Source organism: Anser brachyrhynchus, assembly GCF_964034855.1.
Source record: "Anser brachyrhynchus genome assembly, chromosome: 14".
NCBI classification, from domain to species: domain Eukaryota; kingdom Metazoa; phylum Chordata; class Aves; order Anseriformes; family Anatidae; genus Anser; species Anser brachyrhynchus.
Window position 1 is genome coordinate 12,683,958 of NC_137709.1, and position 21,632 is coordinate 12,705,589.

Here is a 21,632-nt window from a genome sequence, read left to right on the forward strand (position 1 = left end):
CGTATGGGTTATGGTGTGCGGTGCGGTTCCCTGGAGGAGGATGTGGACGAGGTAGGCTAGAGCTTGGAACAAACTCCGAGGTCACAGTAGCCCTGAATTAGAGGAGGTGCTGTGCCCCTCGGAGCACCCATGGGCACACACCAAGCAAGGAAGAGGTAGCCCTGCATTTGGGAGGGGATGGCATAAGGGACGGGGGCTGAGGATTATAAAGCAGCAGCTGAATTGCTGCACAGAAACGAGGAATTAACTCTTTCAGGGCTGAAAGTCTTTTGTGAGCAATTTGTCACGCAGCCTTCTGGAGCAGACTTCTGAAATACCAAGGGGAGCAATGAAAAACCATGCGGGGGGGCAGGCAATAGGCTCCTGTACAGGATTTAGAGGCCTTTCAGAGACTCTGCCAACTAGGTATTGCGAGCCCAGCACCTCCTGCTGTGTGCCCTGGAGCTCCCCTCGCTGCAGGGGACACAGAGATGGGGCAGCAGCTCCAGGGCTGGTGCAGCCTCCTCCATGCCAGAGGGATAGGAGCCAGACCAGCAGAGGCTCACCAGGCAGACCGACAGCCTCTGAGCCCTGACATTTGCCACCTCCCTTCCACATCTGCCAGCAAGATGTCCTCTGCACAGCGTGGGCACCTTTGGGTGCTGGATGTGGGTGCCAGCTGTAGCCCACCCCGTGCAGATGCTGTCCTAGAGGGGTGCTGGGCTGCCCGGGCGCTGCCCTCCCATCTTGAGTGGGGACCAAGCGCGTGGTCTGGGCAGACAACACAGGGAGCATTCACAGCTGCTGGGCTTTGTGTGCCGATCCCCTCGGGGCTATGGCAGAGGACTCTAGGGTGAGAGATGTCCCAGCAGCTGCTGGCTGGACCACAGCACAGCATGAGATCAGAAAGAAGGCAGGAGCCTGTATTCAATGGGCCTCTTGTCTCCATCTTCCCTCTGCTTCCTTCGCACAGCTTCCCCTCCCCGACAGCCTCCCCTCCCCAGCCCAACGCCTGTGAGCCCTCCCACATCCTGTCCTAACAGGTCCCAAATCCTCCCTCGCCCCCTCCGACACTCTCATCCTTCTCCACCAGTGAGTTTTCTCACTTCCTCCCACCCTTTTCTTCCATAAATGTACTCTGTTGCTTTTTTAAGCCACATAACCCATAAGCACCCCCAAGCATCCTGTAAGGAGGAGTGCTGTGAAATTACAGCTTTGCATTTAAGCCTGCTCCTCCCAGCTTCATTCACGCCTCAAAGGGTCTGTGGCAGACACACAAACATCTCCAGTGAATGATTTCATGCAGGTCCTCCATGTCCCTCTGCTGGGTGAAGCAGCCCCAGGTCTCCCCAGTCATTCTTGTTGCATCTCTCTGCATCGTTTCAAGCTCATTACGTCCCCCCTCAGGCAGGGGAAGCAGCACTGCAGGCAGCATCCAAGATGCAGTCACACGACACATTTAAAACCAAAAAAAGCCACTGCTGTGCCATGCTCTGATTGTTTTTCCTTCCTCTCCTTCCTTTCCCAGGGATTTCTAGATCTCAGATGGAGCTTTTGAGGTTTAGCCAGCACAAGTCACTCAGCTGACATTGTCACCCCATAAAAGTGGCAATGGTCAGCTCGGAGCATCACCGTCCATCAAAGGGTGAAAAGGCAGCAAGACGACCCCTTTGATACTGTATAAGCCACGGAGCATCTGTGTGAAGTCCTTTTTTTCCTACTCAAACACTAGAAATATTCCTACTATTCACTGTCTTCCCAAAGAATTTAATTCCCTGCCTTTTAGCCTGATAAATAGCGGGCTAACAGCTATGGATGACCTCTCCCCTCATCCCATGGGAGCTTCTTTAGGAGACCGGTGAGAGATCCCTTTGGAAATCCAGGTGGGATTCATCAGCTGGCTCCTCAAGCCTCTTCATCATCAGTATGACAAGAGGAAAACACTGAATATTAATGCTGCTTGAGTATTTGTGGCTGGGCTGAAGGATCAGGAGGCTGGAAAGCCAAGCTCAAAGCTGCATTTTTGGGCCTTTTCTGCTGACCTGATTCAAGATTACAGTGTCTCTGCAGGGGACTGGCAAAACATCTCAGGAGGACTTGGAAAGGGCTGCCCTGACCGCAGGGCACACCGCACTTTGCCGTGGCTCGACCGCACCTCCAGGGGAAGGCAGCACCCTGCCTGCCCCCGGCTCGGTGCGGGGCAAGCGGCACTGATCAGGCAACGCGGGGCACCTGTCTGCTTCATGCACCGCTGCTTCATCCCCTCTGAGGAAGAAGAGGCCCCTGCATGCAGCCCAGCCAAGCCCTTGCTCTCCTTCCTGCTGGGCCACAGCTCGGGGCGGGCAGGATGGATCCGCCATTGATTTGCTGTGTTCACTTTGCTGCGCCATGGGGAGCAGATGGCCCGTGCGTGATGTCGAGGTGACAGGAAAGGAGCCGGGTTGAGTCACTGCAACCAAAAACCAGCCCCGAATCACCGGGCTCACCCGAATCACCAGCCCCGAATCACCGAATCACCCCGAAAAACCAGCCCCAAATCACTGAATCACAGCGCTGGACCGGAGGACACTGAGCTATTGTGTGCACACCCGCCGTGGTCTGCAGGCAATGAGCTGGCTCCAGCGATCCCCTTTTGCTGACCTCTCTATCCCACAATGAGCCCTTTAAGCCACTGAGCAGAGGCCCGCCAGCGTTTCCCATTCCTTTATGGGCTTACATGAAGCTGCTGGTGGCTGAGCAGAAGCAGCTGCCTGGGCGGGCCGGAGTCAGATCGGCGCTGACAAGTCCTGCGCCTTGCAGCCACCACCAGGCAGGTGAGCGTGGTGGGGAGGAGAACTGCTGGTGCTTGGCAGTGCAGCGATGGAGAGATGGTCACATCAGCACGATGTGACCCGCTGGGAGAGCTCCTGGGAACCACAGGGCATCGGACAGTGGGTTGTGGGAAAAGGGCTGCGAAGGGCAGCGCCTGCCCACTGCCCAGTCCACAGGAGAGCATGGGGTCCAGCAGCAGCCTCCCAAAACACACGCTCTCCGTTGTACCCCGTGGCAATGCCAAAGCTGGCTTGGGACCATGTGGGTACTGCAGCCTGGAGCACTTGCCCTTAAAGCACCTTAAAAAGAACCAAAAAGGGAAAAAACCCCACCGGGCTGAAAGACAGCCCTTGGTAAAACAGAGTGCCTGGGACTTATCCGACCTCTACCCCATGGGCAAGGTGCAAAGGGAGCTGTGCTGCCCCGGTAGCCTGGTTAGTGCAGCAGAGGAGCCTGGTGTCACAGCTCTAAGGCAGCCTGGAGGCTTCTCTTACAGCGTCCCACCAATGCCCCTGCCCCTTCCATCCTTGTCCTGCCCAGGAGCACAACAACTGCCTGAGCCATGAGCTGCCCTGTGTCTGTGGCTTCTCCAGCAGTACGGTGCCTGGCACATGGGAGGCAGTGAGCAACAGCCCCTTGTTTGTGCAGGTGTGCAAAGGGACCCCCACCCCCGGAGGGGAAACGTCAGTCCCTGTCCTTCTTGCCACCTTGCAGCGCACCCTGTAACTGTAAATCCTTGCCCCTTGTTGCAAGTAAAAGAAGAGCAAGCATCCCGCTGCTACTGTGGGCTGCTGAAACAGAATTGCAGGTTTCTCTCAATGCTCCTCCTGGATGTGAGACAGGAGAGTTGTAGCTTTCTCTCCTACATCTCTATTCGGGTTTTCATTTTCCATAGGCTTGGCTTAGAGATCTCCCTCCCCCACTCTTCTGTCTGGCCACCAGCTTGCAGCCACTGCCGTGGCACAGATCCGGCACCATGTGCGTGTCCTCATTTCTGCTTTCCTGGGTCCTGTTCCTCTCTGCTTTCTTTCCCACTGAGTGCACCACACGCCCTGTACCCAGAATCTCCCATACTTTCAGTAGTGCATAAGCTGTGGGGACCATAACCACCTCTTTCACACTGTTCTCCTCAAACCCTGCCATTTCTGAACCTGCTTCCAAGCTCTCTCCCTTTTCCCAACCCCCTTGATCTCTTTCCCTTCTGCCCTTAGCATGGCACCAGCTCCTTCTCGCTATCTTCTCCCTTAGCTTCTGGCGCCTGGGTTTACCTCCACACAACCTCAACTCTTTCCACCTCTTTGAGAGTATTTCTGGCAGAAATACGATAGTGGCTTGGCTACACTTTCACACGTAAAAGGCCCAACTCTACCCGCTCAGCCTGCAGGAACAACTCTGGTGTCCGGACGGTCCATGATGCTGGGCAGGACAGATGCCAGCACGCAGTACGGAGTGCTGTGTAAGCCAGCACTAACAGAGTAGTGGAGAAGCTATTTTGGAAATGGATTAAAAGGATGTAATGCCTCAGCAGCTGCAGCAATACCAGCTGGGTATCTGAACCGTGCCATGGTTTCCTTGACAGCTGGTAGGAACAAACACCAGGCAATAATGGGAGGCACTGGTTCTCCTTCCCGGACCAGCCCTGAGATGCCCTGTGCCGGGCAGCCCCTGCCCTGTCCTGCTCCCCGGCTGTGACAGCTCCCAGGGACATGGCCATGCCGGTGTCATCGCCATCTGCAGAGAAAACACAGGACCCCATGAAATCCATGTGGCAGAAACAGGGAACAGGCCCCAGCATCTGGATTCCCTGACAGACTTTCTGAACAAGAGCCTCACGCCCGGTTTTGGGGCAGAAAATAGCGCCTTTCGCCCTTGTGTCAGGGAAGAGAGAGAGCGAATACTTCACCTCCTGCTCCTCCATGTCTGGCAGGTGTGGGGCAGACCCCAGCCGCTTTGCTCTCCCCACCCCCCCTGCTCTTTGACTGTTGCCTTCATGCTCGTGGTGCAGCGGGGGCGAGAAGGACGGGTGGGGATGGATTAGGACCCAGACTGCCTGGCAACACCTTCCTCCCCAAGGAGAAGGGGGGCACGGCTCAGCCAGGATTTTTGGCGTGTTTTCTAAAGCATTTCTCTCCCTTGGAGATCCCAGCTGTTGGGTTATTTGCTGCCGACTGAGCCCCCTCAGGCTCCCCTGCTGATCTCCCTGGGCACTCTCCCTCCACGCCTGGCTCCGTTGCCTCCTTGGTCCTCGCCGATTGGAGTCCCCGGCTGCTAATGCGTCCCCTGCCCTCTAATCTCCCTTTCTCTCCCCCGACGGTGCTCAGGCCACTAAGGAGATTAGCTGGGCCTCAGCTGCTCTCCTTCCCCAGCAACAGGGATGTCACCCCGCGGGGACACACGTGCGGTGGTGGCACATGTGTTGCCACCACCCTGGTGGAAGCAAAGCTCCGGTGCCCTCTCCTGTCCGGGCAGATGGGTCCAGAGCAGGACGGGAGCTGCCGGCTTAGGGCCATCAGGCAGGAGAGGTGCTGGGACAAGCGTGGGCACAGCACCTGCACCCTGCTGGGACCCGTCAGACCCGCACTGGTCCAGGGCTCCCGGGCAGGGGACGGAGCCCCCTGCATCCCACCGAGGCTCAGCCTTCTGCTCATCCAGCACCAGAGCAGATTTTAAAAGGCCACAAACGCCAGTCCTGTGCATCGTCCCTGGCCGCCAGCGAGGCACCGAAGCAGTTAATGCCGAATGCATGAGCGCTCTGCGGATTCCTGTTTCCAGGACAACAGCTCCCGATGAAACCCAGAGCTATAAAATCCCATTAAACATCTGCGAGCGCCTGCCCGGCTGCCTGCGGTGGGTGCCACCTGCCGGCGCAGCACCCGCCCAGCCGGGGCAGAGGCACGCAGCACCCCAAAACCACGGTGCTGAGGGACCAGGAGCCGCTGTGCTGCGGGGGAAAGCTGGGGTGTGAAAACTGTCTGCCAGCCCTGGCCTTGGGGCGCTGGAGGGGAGACTGCCGCGCTGCCCCGGGGCGCAGGCTCGCACCCCACAAGTCTCCAGGGCCAGGGGGTCTCCTGGGACAGACAGCACTGGTGGCTGTGGCTTTGCCACGTAAAGCTGGCAGAGCTGCTCCTCCCAGAGCAAAGCAGCCTGAATTCACCCGTGGGTGCTCTCATAGGGGGGGTGCTGAGAGAGAGCAGTCCATTGGCATCTGGTACAGCCGGGGCTTTCTGGCTCCCTGCGCTTATGCCGAGCCCGAGCAGAGGGTCTAGGCTGCTGCGGAGGGTCTCTGAGGACAGGACAGGACAGGACAGGGGGGACTTCAGGCTGAACTCAGCCCAAGCCAGACACAGAGCAGAGGAAGGATGCTGGGATGCTGCTCGTTGGGGTCCCTGCCTCAGCTCGGGGTTTCACTTTCTCCTCTCCTCCTTCAGAGTATCAATGTACTTCTAAGCATCCCTCATACTGATTTCAGAAGTTAAATCCTCTCCTCCCCTCTGTGCTTCCACCACTGCTTGCAATAAGAAAAGGCATCAGGAAAAAGTTGCTGGGAGTTAGTGAGGTGCTAAGTAAAATCACTCATGGTGATGTTCCTGACGGCAGAGCTCACCAGATGCCTTCCTGCTGCGGGCAAGAAAAGCAGTGCTGAGTTTAATCCAGGAACACACAACAGGCTCTCCAGATACCGGGCAAAGAGGGCCCTAACAATCAGAAGATGCTAAAGAGCTTCTGCTTTTGGGAGAAGCGGTATGGGCAAGAGCAGACACTGACCCTCAAGGGGAAACTCAGACCACAGCTCCAGGAGTAACCCATTCCCATGCATCTGTTGCCAGGGCTTAGCATCCTTAGATGTGAGACCTGGATCCACAATAAATGTGTGGGCTCCTGCATCTGGAGCTGAGTGCAGCCACAGATATTTATTGACTTCCCCACATAAAACCCTGAGCTGTACCATAAGCTGTTCCCCTGTGCTCTTGCACGCAGAGGCGCAGAAGCTGCAGCTTTTTGTTCTGTTTGCAAATGCTGCTGAGTCACTCGGACCCTGGGAGAAAGCCTCCCCGCTGCCTGGGGAAGGACGGGGCAGGAGGAAAGCAGGGAGCAAGCAATGCCTTCTTAACCGCTCCCCCCCCGCCCTTCATCTAACTCCACCGCCGGGCATGGGAGGGAAAACATTCACTGGGACCAGCAGCAGCAGGAGCCCTGGAAACCCTGGCATCTGCAGGAGTCAGGGGAATCCAAAGGGGCCACGGATGAAAGCTGACACAGGATGAAAATACTCTTTGAGCTACAAATGTGATTGCTGGCACAGCTGCCGGCCAGACCCCCTTCTGAAAGCTGAAACACACCAGCGAGGGGATGGAAATCATTAACTTGCGCCTTTGCGTGTTTTAACCATTTCCATCTCCCTGTGCTCTTAAACAAGCTCCAATTTCAGATTTCAAGCACCCCGGAGCGGCAGCGCCTGGGCTCCCCAGGGCAGCACCACGGCGGACGTGCTGCTCTCCCCTCCTCCTCTAACGCTCCCAAGGGCAGAAGCCAGGGCCACGCAGCTTTTCTGGTGCAGGAGCAGAGGGCCGGGAACGAAGCCCACCAGCACCCAGGAGAAACCCGGAGCCGTGTGACACTCCATACGAAACACAGAGGCTACGAAAGGCCCTGGCCTCAGGGTGGAGCAGGAAACCCCAGCCTCGCAAGCAAAGAAAGCAGTGGGCGGAAAACCCACAGGGATCCGGGCACGCTGCTGGGGCAGGGGTCACCCAGCGCGCCGGCTGCTCTGCCCGTGGCAAGCCAAGCCCCGCGCTCAGCTCCAAGGCCAGCACAGGCGTGCAGCCTTCTCTCTTCAGGGCCTGGATCGGGCCCTCGTGGCTGCAGGAGGCAGGGAGGGACAGGAGAGCTTGTGGAGCGCGAGTGCAAACGGCCAGGAGGAGGGGATGCGCCTCAGGAAACCCGGAGACACAGGAAATCAACGGAGAGGGACTAATCGAGTCCAGATGTTGCAAGCAAAGAACGCCTCTGGTAGCAGGGCGCAGAGTGAGGAAGGCCACGCTGTGGGGACAGCACGGGGCACGGACAGCCAGGTTCACTTTCTGGAGCAAGCCCTGGCCTTTGAATTCAGACAAGTCACAACTGCTGATGAAATCTGGATGGGGCATTTGGCACCTGTGTGCCTCCAGGCTGGGCTTGCAGCTCCTTACCTCTAGTGCTGGTCAGTGGGCTTCCAGCCTCCAATTTAACAGGTAAATTGGCAAAAGGTGAAGGGAATGGTGGATGCATTACAAAGTGTCAGGGTTAGATCTACACCCACAGGAGTGAGGAGTCCAAGGCTGTGGCCACTCAATCTGGCCAGCACAATCACTGCACTGCTACCCCAGAGGGCTGCATCTGGTTCAGGGACCCCCCCCTTCATGCAGCAGCTCTGGGAAAGCTCGTACGACTGCCTGTGACCTCTCCCCCCCTCTTTTCCTTTAAAATGCATTCGCAAGGAAATCTGAAACTCATGTGGCTGGAAAAGGGCAGTCTGATGCCAGACGCCTGCATTAACAGAGCCGAGCACAATGTGACTGCAAAGCAGGGAGGGAAGCGCTCCTAGCGCCAATACCCACCAGGCCTCCCAGAAAAACAGGGGAGGAGGAGATGGAGCACGGGGCTACAGCACGGAACGGCAGTACCGTTTGTCACATGGCTTTTAGCCTGTCATGTGAAGTGCTGCACTTTATTTAGATGATTTATTATTTGTTTAGATTAAGAAGGCCTCCAGGTTGGGCCAAGGCTCTGTCTCTTAATAGGCTCTGCGCATCGCAGGAGATGGGTTTGCTGTGGCTCACCCAGCACCTGTGGTCAAAGCTCCGCAGGCGAAGCCTCAAGTTGCTGCTGTCAGGACTTACCTCCCAGTGAAGGGAGCGACTTCGCTCGTTATATCCCCAGCCCTCCAGCCCTGGGACTCCTCATTTGTAGCTCCCCGCACACCTTATTAGCAGGGCTTTGCATCCAGGTTAAAACTTCCACTGTCCCGAACCCCCAGCTGCATCTGATGCCTGCATTTACCTCTACCTGCTGCTCTTCTGTCTTCTGCTCTCACCCTCTACCAAACTGTGCTGAGCCTTTTAAATCCCTTCTGCCACAGCTCCCATACACTTTGAAACACCTTTAGTCTTAAAAGCAAAATGATATTGTTGTTTTTTTCCACATATTTGTTTCTCTATGTCAGTTGGAAAGCTCTGAATGCTATATTCCACATTCAAAATCCATCCCTTTGTCATGTTTACGCTTTTGTTCGAGTTCTCAGAAATAAAAAAGACAAAAATAGAGAACCGCATTCCTAAAATACTTGCCTCAACCAGGAGCATGGTTTCTGCCCTACAGTTGTCATCAGGACTCCAGATGTACCCCTGAAAACACCACTGCCAGCCGTGGGGCTCACCCCCAGCTCAGTCAGGCAAATCACCCCCACCTTGCTCAATTACACCCTGCCCAGACCAAGGCTCCATCCTTTTTTGCTTTGTTTTGTTTTATTCCTCAGTATTTTAGCAGCTCTCCACATTTCAACCTCTAAAAATGCAATAAAAGGTGGGTTCTTTGGAAAAGTTTGCTCCAAGCTGTTTAAGGACTGCTGGCTGTGGGATGCCCACGCAGGTGCCAGCTGCTGGCTCGGCTGCCCTGGGTCAGGGAGGGGATGGAGCTGTGCTGGCCGTGTGCTAGAGGGAGGTCTGGCAGCAGGAGCACAGACCAGAAGCAGGGAACACCAGCAGGTAAGACAAAGAGCACAGTGTTCAGCAGCAGGAGCTGAGCAGGGTACTCATCCTGCCCGAAGGAAGGCTGCATCCGCAGGCTGCATCCTGCTGCTGGCTCCTGCTTTCCTTCCTCTCTGGACACTGACTCAGCACAACCGGCTTTTCATCACAGGAAAAAACACGAGGTATCCTTCCTTCCAGGCACCAGAACTGGTTGTTTCATTGATCCTTCTTTCCTTCGCTGCCCCACGCAGCTGGAGCAATCCGAGGAACAAAAAGAAGGCATTGGACTTGGCAGCCGTCCTCCACCAGCACCCCTGGCCTTGCCATTGCCCAGAGCAGCCACAATCCCAATCCCAATCCCAACCCCAGCCACCAGCATGGGCATGGGAATGGACAGAGCCCTGCAAACCCATAGGGGAAAGGGGAGGCAGAAATTGGAATAAAAGGGGCCAGTCAGTGCTTGTCTGGCTGAGCCCTGTGCCTGCTCAATGCAGTCTGCCCCATTTTCTTAATAAATCCTCTCTCAACTCCTTCTCTATGCATTCACAGCCCATCCCATGTGTGTGTGTTGCAGGGGCTCACTGCCAGCTCCTGGGTGCACACAAGGGGGGACTGGTGCCAGTCCCCAGGGGCAGCAGGGGCTCAGCACCAACTACAGGGGCTGGAACTTTAACTTTCAGCAGCGGGGTGGGAGTGGTGTGTGCCCCCCCAAACCAGCTCCTGGGGGACCAGCGTTGAGTATAGGGCTGTGTGCTGGAGGCAGGGACACTTGGGGACAAAGGGACTGTGCTGGTGCTCAGGGGACCACGAGTGTGTGTGCTGTGAACCTGGAGAGTGCTGTGTGTGTCCCTGTGCCCATGGCCTCTTGTCCCTGACAGCCCCAGAGGAGGGGACGTGGCTGTCACTGCTCGAGGAGCTCATGGCCTCAGCTGGGCAGGGGCAGCCTGGCCATGGCCGCACTCGGTACCTCGCTGAGTGGTGCTGAGCTCTCTGCCAAGCACAAAATCAAGCCTCAGTGAGAGGGGAAGCAGGAGGGGGCATGCACTAGGACAGGCAGCCTGAAATCTTTGTGCACAAGGCAGCCAGCTCCTCCCGACAGATCAGATGCAGGAAACGTTGAAGTGATGCCTCCGGTCCCGCAGACCTCAGACACACCGAGCTCCTGCTGGCCCCAGCTGAGTCCAACACGGCCACCAGCACAGAGAGCAGCAGGAGAAAAACGCAGGGGGTGGTGGTTAAACAGAGAGGAAGGGATGCTGCCCGAGACGGGCGCTGCCTGACCCAGTCTCAGGGGAGCATCCCCAGGCTCGGCCACGCCACAGGGCCTTAGGGCAGTGCAGGCAGGGCACTGACGCAGCTTGCAAGGCAAAGCTCTCTGATTTTTGGACTCGCAGCTCCCACATGACTGAAAAACAACTGCTTGTTCTTTGTGCTGCTTCCCAACTTGTGACAGCAACCAGAAAGACTTTCTGAGCAGCTGGGTGATGTCTCCAGAGCAATTTTGCATTCAGACATCATCCCTGGGCAAGCTCGCTGGAACGGAAACAACCTCAGGGGAATGCACATTATCACAGCCAGGAGTGGGTTTATGAGGTCAGCCACGAGCGTGGGGAGGAGGAGGGAGACCACGTCCAGACGGCGGGTATGGGGTTACGTACAGCTGGGCACAGCGAGGAGATGCTGGCAGAGAGTATCGGCAAGGGCTGAGCCACGGCAGAATTACTGTCGTGGAGAGAGTCACGAGTGCAGCTGAAGGGTCAGAATGCTATTTCTGATAAAAAAAAAAAAATAAAAACAACAAAACAAAAACAAAAGAAAAAAACAGCAGCAAAAGAACACAAAAAATAGACAAGAAATAAGCAGTTCTGAGGTATTTAATCCTTTCTGTACTTTTCAAACTTTATAAAGGTTCTGGCATTGCTAACAAGGTCAGATTTATTTTCCACTCTGCTGTTTCAGAGAAGCTGCAGCACTCTCAGTTCAGGTCCCACTCTTAGCTCCCGGAGAGCCCGTCCTCCTCGGCACGGCACTCACACTGCTCTTGTCTGCGAGCCGGCAGCAAGCAGGGGTACCTGGACTGGGGAAAATTAGTGGCTTTGATAAAGGAGGCTTTGGGATCTGACAACACGAAAACTTCTTGCACTGGAGAAAGGAAAAAAAAATCCTGATCCACTTTAACTACTGGCATTGCACAACCAAAGTTTTGGAATTAAATGCGTCAGGAAAGCATGACTTATCCTGCTGGAGTTTTACAGGACACCAGATTCTTTTGCACTTCAAACATTGGATTTTTCCTATGTGGAGAGCCCAAAGCTCTGCCTCAAAAATAGGACGCCTGAGATCCTCTCAAGATGTCTGGGGAAGACAAATGTAGAGCTCCTAGTTCTTCATTTTCCTCTTGCCTTAAAAAAAAAAAAAAAAAAAAAATCCTGACGGGGTGAACCTAGGTACACACACACTTTATAAAAGCTTGTACTCTAGCAATAAGAGTAGGGAGAGCAGTGGTTTTTTTTTTTTTCCTCCCTAAAACCGATATAAGGACCTTTGATACAGCTTGGATCTTAAAAATGCATCAAGACCCAATTTGGCTCATCTAGACCCTCCCCACACCCAGGTGAGGCGATAGCTCCCCCTCTGCAGGCAGAGTCCTACTTGGGAACTAAGGTAATAAATTTGGTACTGATTAAGTAGACCAAAGAGAATTACTTCTAAGCAGGCTGAAAACGTTAGTAGACAACAAATTGTTTAAGTTCATCACTGGCTGCTAAAAGGCAAGTCACGAAGCAAGATGAAGGAGACCACAGAAACAAAGTCCCTATCTGAAAGACGGGGTGTGTAGCATAAAGACCAGGAGGGGAAGAGACCTTCCAGGATCTTTTATTTACCTTGAGGGCATGTAAGGGCTCCCAAACCCACATGGAGACCCGTCCTGAACCCACACCGCGCCTCTGTAGCGCAAAGCTCCTCACATTCGCACCCCTGCAGCCCCGATCCCTTAGAGCCCTGCAGCCTCCCCCTGAAGCACAATGCAAAGCTTAATGGGCAATTAGCGCTGCAAACATCAGCCCCTGATCAAAGCATGCTCCAATCAACACTATTAGCCTAATGAGAGACAATGGGGAGGCTGAGAAAGACCCGAAAAGGCCAAAAGTTACCGCAGGGAAAGTGTCTGGGGGACTCCCTGCTGCGTGGCAGAGACCCGAGCAGTTTCTCTTCCCAGGTGGCCGCTGGGCAGGTGTTCCCTTTTCTCTATTTCTTTTTATTGTCCCTCTGTCCAAAAGAACTTCTACTGCCGTCAGCAACAGATGCTCAGAATAAACCTGCGTGCAGGTCAGCCTGCCTTGCCAGCTTCGTGCACCACCGGGCAGAGATGCTGCAAGGAGGCTGAACCGGGAGGTGCAGTGGGACACCACACGGGGAACAAGACAGGGAAAAATGCAAGTTTCCTGTTAGGGGAAGATGCTGATGCGATCAATTTGTCTGACTATAAGAAAAGTCACTTACCATACCCCCAGGCTGCTCCCCCTGATCATGCAGCATGCGTTGTTGCAGGCTTCACCAGCACACGTGGCTGCGGCAGCAGCTCGGTGGGGTTGCACAAACCAGTGGGACAGAGCTGCCTGGACCAGCACCCAGCACACGCAACCCAGGGAGAGGTCCAGGTGACACGGGGAGCTCCCCTGCCTCCCCTGTGCAAGAAAGGGAGGGCACGGAAACTTAGGAAAGCTCTGCAGTAAACGAGGTCACCCACGGTGCAAATTGCAAGGCAGCAGAAGTCAGGAAATGATTGCCCCCCATCTCCTGCCCAGTGTGTGCTCACCTGCACCGTGTTGTGGTTCAGCTCAGCCTCATCCAGCCCAGGGCTGCAGCCTTGATCTTTTCCTAGGAGATGAGGAGAGACCCGGAACACGACTGCCAGGACCCAGAGGGGAGCACAAGTCAATTTTGGGGCACGACCGCCTGCTGACCGCCAGAGCGAAGCAGTTTCTGACCCGGTCACACTCGCATGGCATCTGCCCGAAGTCAAGACGTGCAGCTCCTTGCCTTTTTTACTCTGAGGTTCCTTCTCCTCTCCACCCTCCTGGTCTTTCTTTTCTGCCTCAGATAAGTTGTGGGGTGCTGCATGGGAACACCCCTCGGTAACACCCCAGCCTCTCCTTGTGCCGTGGCTGAGCAGAACCAAGTAACAACGCCCTGGCTGTCCCATGCCACAAATGGCCTTACAAAGGGGTAGGGAAAGGCCAGAGCCTCTCCCCAGTGCTCAGACAGGGACACAGCCTTGACGGTTCCACACAGAGCACAGTAACATGAAGACATTAAATTAAAGTGGAGACTTCAGGTCGAAGTGTCAATATCCACCCGCACATCAGAGCTCAGTGTGAGACACCATGGCAAAGGACTTGTGCAGCCACGTCCCAGGTAGCTGTGGGAGCATTTCAGGGGACAGGTTTGCAGGGTTGGTGCTAGAATGACTGAGGGATGCCCAAAATCGCCAGGTCCCTGGACCTTGCTGCTGCTTGTTCCCCCCTCCTTACGTGTCAGGCTCCGACTGCCTCAGGAGCACCAGCAGCCCAAACACCACCCCCGTGCATGGAGGAACAGAGCGGGCTCAGACCTCATCCAGCAGGTGCAGGATGAGGTCTGAGCAGACCCCTGCTGCTGGGGTGCCCCAAAACACCAGGCACAGCCCAGGGTGGCTGCAGGAGCCAGGGTGCCAGGGCTGGGGGGATGAGCACCCCTCCTCAGAGCCAGCCTATGGCTGTGCTCCTGCTCCTGCCTCCTCCCGTGGAGGCACCCCCGGCACAGAGCTGCTGACCTATTTTCAGCTGTGTGGGCACGCACAAGATCACAAGCAAAGGGCGCTTTGGCTTAGGATATTTAAAGGAAAAGACACTGATGCAACTGTCTCCAGAAACCACAGTGGCTCTTAGGATGTTTATTATCTTCCTGAGAAGCATCTTTGTGCATGGCTGTGGGAAGGAAAAAAAAAAAAAAAAGCACAAAGAGCAGTTGGATAAAAGCAGAACAAAAAGCTCCATTAAGCTGCAAAATCACTTTTCAAGCAAAGCAACAAAAGGGTAATCACTGAGGATGCAAGAACTTGCAGATAAACTGGGCCTAGGACTAAGAGCACCTAGGACTCACCGCTGAGGAATGAACACATTTATAGGGAAGGAAACGAGGTGTGACGGCGCGGTGCTGCGGACATCCCCAGCCTTTGTCACTGATGGAGCAGCTGCCTGTGCAGACGCATCCCAGCTGTGTTCAAACAAGGCACCTTCCCAGGGATTCCTGTCCAAGATTCCAGATGGACTTAGACCAAGCTGTGAGGTGTTTAATCCACACCGCAGGCAGGTTTTGGAGCTGGCAGCATCAGCTAGTTTGAAGTCAGCTATTTAAACCAGGTACAATCTCTGCACGCAGATTGCTGAGGGTGAGGACCTTACTCCCTGGGTCTCAGGTACTGGAATAACAGATACCACAAAGGGAACCAAACCCTTCAACTGGGAAAAAGCAAACAAAAACCCAGAAGCTGTACTGATGTTCACTAAACTTTCCTGCCAGCCACGGAAGGGGAAGATGTGCTGTGCTTGCTGCCCAGTGAGAGCCTGCAAACAGGCAGCTCCCGGTGAGCAGAGCAGACCCTGGGCTGCAGGGCGTGCGAGTCCGTCCCTGAGCCTGCAGCATCCTTGCTCGGTTGCTCCAGCGAAGGTCACTGTTGGAGAGGGCTCCAGCAGCTCGGTTTGCTGGCTTCATATCACGGATTGGGAAATGCCTGCTCACCCCCCCACAGCTCTCCACTGCACAGCACGAAGGATGCAGCGATGAGTAAGATAAGAACCATTACTACAAACAGAGACATCCACAACAATTACTCAAATATCACATGCTGGCAGCTCTCCTGGGGCTCTCCACACAGCTGGGAAAGGTGACGCTGCCGGGATTTGTTGGTAACAAACCTGGGGCAACATCCCATCCCAACGTGCACGGGCAGGAAGGGAAAAAATAGAGCTCAGCATCCTGAACAACGAAAACAGGAAAGGGCCACTTGCCGGGGAACCTGGACAAGGCTCTGCAGAGAAGCCTCAGATGCTGCCCCCAGCTCCCACACAGCTGGTGGGGACCTGCCCAACCCAAACCAGAGATGTCAGGGGCAAAAAAGCACCCTGAGACAGCAGGAGAAGGGCTCGGTGCTGGCAGGGGGAAAGGGACTGCTGTGCAGCAGCTCAGCTCTGCAGACCCCAAGGTGGGGGCTCTCCCATTGGGGACCCCCTCACCATGCCCCCAGATGCAGCCCCACAGAGAGCCAACCCCCCCCCCCCCCCGAGCTCTGCCCTGGCAGGCCTCACTCCCCCCTCCTCTCCCGAACCTGTTTTTTATTTTCTGCGTCAGAAACATAAAATGGAGACTGCAGGAAAGAAAAACACTTTGTCTAAAATGGCTGAGGGAGAGGATGGAGTTGCACAGCAGTGCATGAGCACCCTCTGCTGCTGGATGGTCTGGGGGGGGGAATGACACTGCAGCCCTGCTCCAGCCAGAAAACAGACCCCAACCATCCTTCAGTGGGTCACATCACCTCTCATCACAGCCAAAAGATTTACCCCAAGCACCTCATTAACAGCCTGGGCACCTCCTGAGCTTTCCTGGTTGTCTCTCCCCTGCACCCCTTTCACATTCTGTTTTTCCTCACTGTGTCACATTCACAATCCTTAGGGAAAGGCTTAAAAACCAGGCACTTTTCACATAAACAAATCCCAACAACTAAAGAGGTCACCCTCCAAATTTATGTATTTTTTCCAGGTTTGAGAAAAGCACTAAGTTTCACCTGTGTTAAATACCGCAGCAGGAAAGCTTCAGTGCAGGGTCTGTCCCGTGTGTTACCCCTCGTGGGAACGCACCCAGGCCCAGGGGTGGCAGAAAGGGACAAAGATGACACTGAACTGAGGTGACTGGGTGCTGCCCCTCAGCAAGGTCTAGTAGCCAAAGGGAACATGCAAAACCAGCCCAAGGACACCTTGCAAGCCGTTCCTTGATCCTCCAGCTTTCAAGCCAGGAATAAATCAGCCTAGGGACAAATCTAGCTGAATCTGAAGCTTAAATTCTCACGTGAACCTTATAGAAAGTTTTCCAGGGTCCGTTCAGAAAAGGCCAGAAGGCATCATTCAGCTAGGAGAGGAAAATCACAAAAAGATTCAGCATCCTATGTCCTTTGTGGCAATTGGAGCAAACACCAAGGACAATGAGAAAGCAAAGCAAGGATTTAAAAACATTAGAGAGAAAAAGACAGGTAAAGTACTTATATAGGTAATTGCGGGTAAAATTATAACACCAAAACATATTCGCCCAGGAGCAGGGGGCCCAGAACATATTTTGGCACCATAACCACACACATCCAGCCTGGCCAACACTGGTTCTGGGAGCACCGGCGCTCTCACACTATAAGGCTGCACGCAGAAAGTCACTCTGGCTATGTGATGAACTCAAAGAGCCACTGAGGGCCTTTTTTGGGAAGGGACAGTCCCTTTTGGGGGATCATGGCCAGGCTGAGCTGCAGCCAGAGCTCTGCAGTGATGCTCCTGCTGCAGGAGCATGCCTGGGTGCAGAATACCCAGACGGGACACCCAGACCTGACCTTACAGCCATGCTGCAGACTTTACAGGCACAACCCCAGCACACAGGGGGACAAGCGAACCTGACTCCGGCACAGCAGACAGCTCCACAGGTCAGAGCTGGTCAAAAAGGGCAGGAGGGGCAGCAGCATCGGTGCACAGCACAGGTATTTCTGCCCAGGAAGGGGCATCGAAAGATAAAGTGCCAGAACATCTCGCCCTGTGAGCAATGGGGGTATGAGTAACTGCAAAACATAGTTTTGTGGCTACTAACCACAGGGGCATTCCCAGCACGCCCAGGGTGACTCAGTATGGGAGTAGGCAACGTGTCAGGGTGGACCCCAGCCTGGTGGGATGGTGCCACAGGGCAGGAGTGATGCTGGGAGCTGAGGATTGGGGTACGCTGGCTCCTGGACCCATACCAGCAGCTGGGGAGGGCACGGGGGGGCAGCTGGAAAAGGGGAACACCCCAACAGCACAGCAGCCATGGGCTCAGAGCACTGGGCTGGAGCAGGGCATACTGGAAGGCACTGGGAGCCCTGCAGTGGAGAGCAAGGGGATTGAGAGAAGGGCTTACATAACGCTCCCCAGGGATGCATTTTATTTAACAGCACAAAAGACTGCAAGTCCCTGCTCCTGCTCTGGAGAAGCTGCCTTTGTGTGCCAGGGCAGGAGATTCCCTGCGACCCCCCTGTGCCCCCCAGCAGCAGATGGGGACCCCCCCCCCCCCCCATCTCCCAATCACAGCCTTGTCACTGGCAGAAAGGAGACAGAAATCTCCCGAGCCAGGCTGTCTGGCAGGACAAAGGCTCCTTGCAAGAGGCCGGGCGCAGGGAGGGTGCAGCGGGGGATGCTGCGTGCGCAGCCGGCTTTTCCCCTCTTTGTCTGGAAAAGGAGGTCACGGGGGGGGGCCGGGGGGATGCAGGGGAGGATGCTGGGGATGATGCTGAACAGCATCAGAGCCCCGTCAGCAACCAGCTGATTCCATCTCCCAATCCCCATCCCCTGACCTCATTTCCAGGCTCCGAGCCAACGTGGCTCAACTGCGCACATCTGGCGCATGGAAGTGGTACTGCAAGGAGCTCGAAAACTTCAACTCAGAGCAAGGGGACCACAGGTATTCCCAGAGAAAACCCCCCAGTTTTCCAGGCCAGAGAAGCCCCCGGACCCCTGTGAAGCCACAAAACCCTAGAGCACCCCTGGCACTCAGCTGGGGCTCACCCGGCTGCCTCTCATGCACCAAACCATGGCTCTGTGCCGGCATCCCTGTGCGACGAGCACTATGGGCACAGTCTGGGCCCCAGTGCCCCCCAGTAAGCACCCCACACCTGCACACAGCCCACCAGTATCCCCCAGGTGCTTCCCATGGTGGCAGCAGTTCCCCAGAGCTGCCCTGCAGCTGCCAGCAGGTTCCTGCAGTCGAACACCCCCTATGGTGCCAGCACTAGCAAGGAAAGCAGACACACCTTATCCTGAGGATGAAGCCCCCCAGCACAGCCCTTTCTCACTCCCACTCACTTTTCTACGTGTCCTCTGCCAGAAATGCCACGTCACCTGGCAAAACAAGGCACAGACAAAGCATGGCAGCAGGCAAAGCACAGCACCAGGACATCTGCTGCTGCTGGACCAGCACCTGGAGGGCAGCGGGTGCCCCGTGGGTGCTGCTGTAATGGGACAGGGAGCGTAAGGAAAGGTCAGTCCCAGGTGTACAGACCACACCAATGCCTGGTACAAGACAAAAACATCAGCTGCTAAAACACAAGGCTGTGTTACAGAAAGCTTCTGAGCTGGGACACGCAGGTGGGAAGCGGTGGTATTGTACACATACCTCCCAGCCCAGCCGGCACTTTGTGCACCTGTGCTTCTCGGTAGTGTACTTGCAATGAGAAGTGACTCCAGCTTCTGGGAAGTGCAGTTTCAGTGTACGGGCCCCAAACCCTTTCCTATGACATCACACAAGGATCAAGAACCTCACGTATCCCGTGGAGATGAAACACTGACAGGACCCTAAGAAGAAAGCCCTCCAAACAGGTTCTGCCTCCTTCGAGAAACAAAATTTCAGTCTTCCTACAGTACTGTTCCCCAAACCCTGTCACAGTACAGTGATGCTGTTAGCATGTTTTATTGGGCTCATGTGGCAAGGTTTTGGTAGCGGGGGAACTGCAGGGGTGACTCTGTGAGCAGAGCCCAGCAGCTGCCCCATGTTAGATGAGAGCCAGCTCCAAAAGGACCTGCTGCTGGGCAGAGCTGAGACGGGAGCAGTGCTGGTTGGGCCTTGGGGAAAGCAGAATGGAAAAAGGGAAGAAAGCTGAAAACAGCAGCGGGGAGAGAGGGGTGAGAAAGGAGAGAGAACCAGCCCTGCTGACACCAAGGTCAGTGCAGGAGGTGCTCCAGGCAGGCAGCAGCAGTTCCCCTGCGGCCTGTGGAGAGGCCCCTGGTGGAGCAGGCTGTCCCCCTGCACCCATGGGTCCCACACGGAGCAGATCTCCACGCTGCAGCCCGTGGAGGAGCCCCCGGTGGAGCAGGTGGATGCGGCCTGGAGGAGGCTGCGGCCCACGGAGAGCCCCTGCAGGAGCAGGCCCCGGGCCGGAGCTGCAGCCCGTGGAGAGGAGCCCACGCAGGAGCAGGGGGTCTGGGGGGAGCTGCCGCCCATGGGGGACCCGTGGGGGAATGATGGACCCCGTGGTACGGAGCCGTGTGGGAGCAGTTCTTGAAGAGCTGCTGCCTGGGCGCAGCCCCCGCAGGCTCAGTTCGGAAGGACGGCATCCCATGGGAGGGACCCCACGGGGAGCAGGGGCAGAAAGGGAGCGTGAGGGAATGGTGGAGATGAAGTGCCAGGGACTGACTGCAGCCCCCATTCCCCGTTCCCCTGCACCATTTGGGGGGAAGGAGGGAGTGGAGGGTGAATGGAGGGAGGGTGTTTTTAGTTTCTCACTGCTCTGGCTTGTTAGCAATAGGTAATAAGTTACATTAACCTCCCTATGCTGAGTCTGCTTTGCGTGGTAACTGGTGAGGAATGTCCCTGCCCTTATCCCAACCTTATTCTTGCTTCCCCTCCCCCCCCGCATCCTATTTTCTTCCCCTATTCCTTTGAGGAGGGAGATTGAGAGAGTGGAGTGGCGGAACTCAGCTAGCTGTCAGTGTGAACCCACCCCGCATGTTATCCAGCATCATGCCAGGAGAAAATAGGAAGCAAGAGCAGGGAGATTTTTTAAGAGAGAAGAGCCACCAGTTTCAACAAGGGAAATCCTGACAATATAAGCTGAATTATTTTCACAAGGGTGGTTAAACACCAGGGAAGGCAGCCCAGGTAAGTCCAGAGTGAATCAGCATTACTCTGTGATGCTGTAAGGATGCCTGGTGAGTTCTCCCCACTTGCTCTCTTCAGCAGACAGTTTTGACCCAGAACTTACTAACTCACAGGCCTGGGAACAGGGATTTCCGTTTTGTCCAAGAATGCTTTTAAGCAAGAGAGGAAGAGAAAAATTTCTGTTCTTGTTCAGCGCCACTTTTCAGCCAACAGCAGCACAAAATGCACATCTGCTAGAAGACAGAAGCAACAGCTTCAGCATCTTGAAGGCCTCTGCTTCACTAGATACAGAGGTCTGGGCTGAAAAGGGAGAAGGAAGGGAGGTTTTGATTAGGGCAGACATCATGCCAGGGCTACCTGCACTAAGGCACTTGTGAGCATGGGAAGCAAAGCCTCCCAATGTCCTGCAAATCTGAGGATGTATGAAGAGTGTGTGGGGAAGCTTTACTGCATCTGTGAGCACCTGGACAGACGACCAGCTAGCCTCTGCTTAAAAAAACATTTTGCTTGAAAGTGCTGGGCAGCATTTTCAGAGAGAAACAGTTTCATTCTCAGAACAAACCTGGGTTTGGTATATGCACCAGGTATTCAGGGCCTTGCCCCCTTGCTGGGTGTTTAAAGTTCCTCCAATTGTAATGGGACATTACATTTCCATGTATTAGGAGCTGAATACCTTTGTGGATCTGGCCTTGGAGCTAAAGAGCCTCTGATTTCTAGCAAAGCTCTGGATCTTTCAGTATCACCGCCTCCTGCCTCTCTACATTACTCCTAGCAGAAAATAAAACAGATAAATACAGAAGGAACTTTCCCCACAAGCTTTTTAGCTCAGAAAACAGCCTAATACAGAAAGCGACTGCGTGCGCTTGAATGCATTATTTGGAGCAGTGTACCTGAGACTGAAGCCCCCGGCCCGCGCTGTGTTACCAGTGCAGCCCGGACAAGCACAGCTCCCCATGGCTGGAGGATGTAAAAAAAAAAAAAATCACAAAGTAAGAAAAAGTGCCAATGTGGAAGGAACCGCTGGGTAACAGGGCTGCTCTGCCACACCTGAGGCAGAGCACCACGCTCCGGTGGCCGAGCTGGCCACAGACATGTGCCAGGGTGTGAGGGGCTAGCACAGAAGTGACCCAGGAGGGGCACCTGTGTGCTTGGGGGAGCAAACTCTGCTCCTGTGTGGCCTGGTGACAGCAGAGC

General features: G+C 55.2%; 1 long non-coding RNA gene across 1 annotated transcript in view; it reads right to left on the minus strand.

Annotated features, from left to right (window-relative positions):
* The window catches only part of LOC308178021, a 35,229-nt gene that overhangs the window by 4,571 nt on the left and 9,026 nt on the right, over positions 1-21,632 (minus strand). Inside the window, exon 5 of the long non-coding RNA XR_013939529.1 lies at positions 9,662-13,400. This is a non-coding gene — a long non-coding RNA (uncharacterized lncRNA). The remainder of the gene's footprint in view (positions 1-9,661; positions 13,401-21,632) is intronic.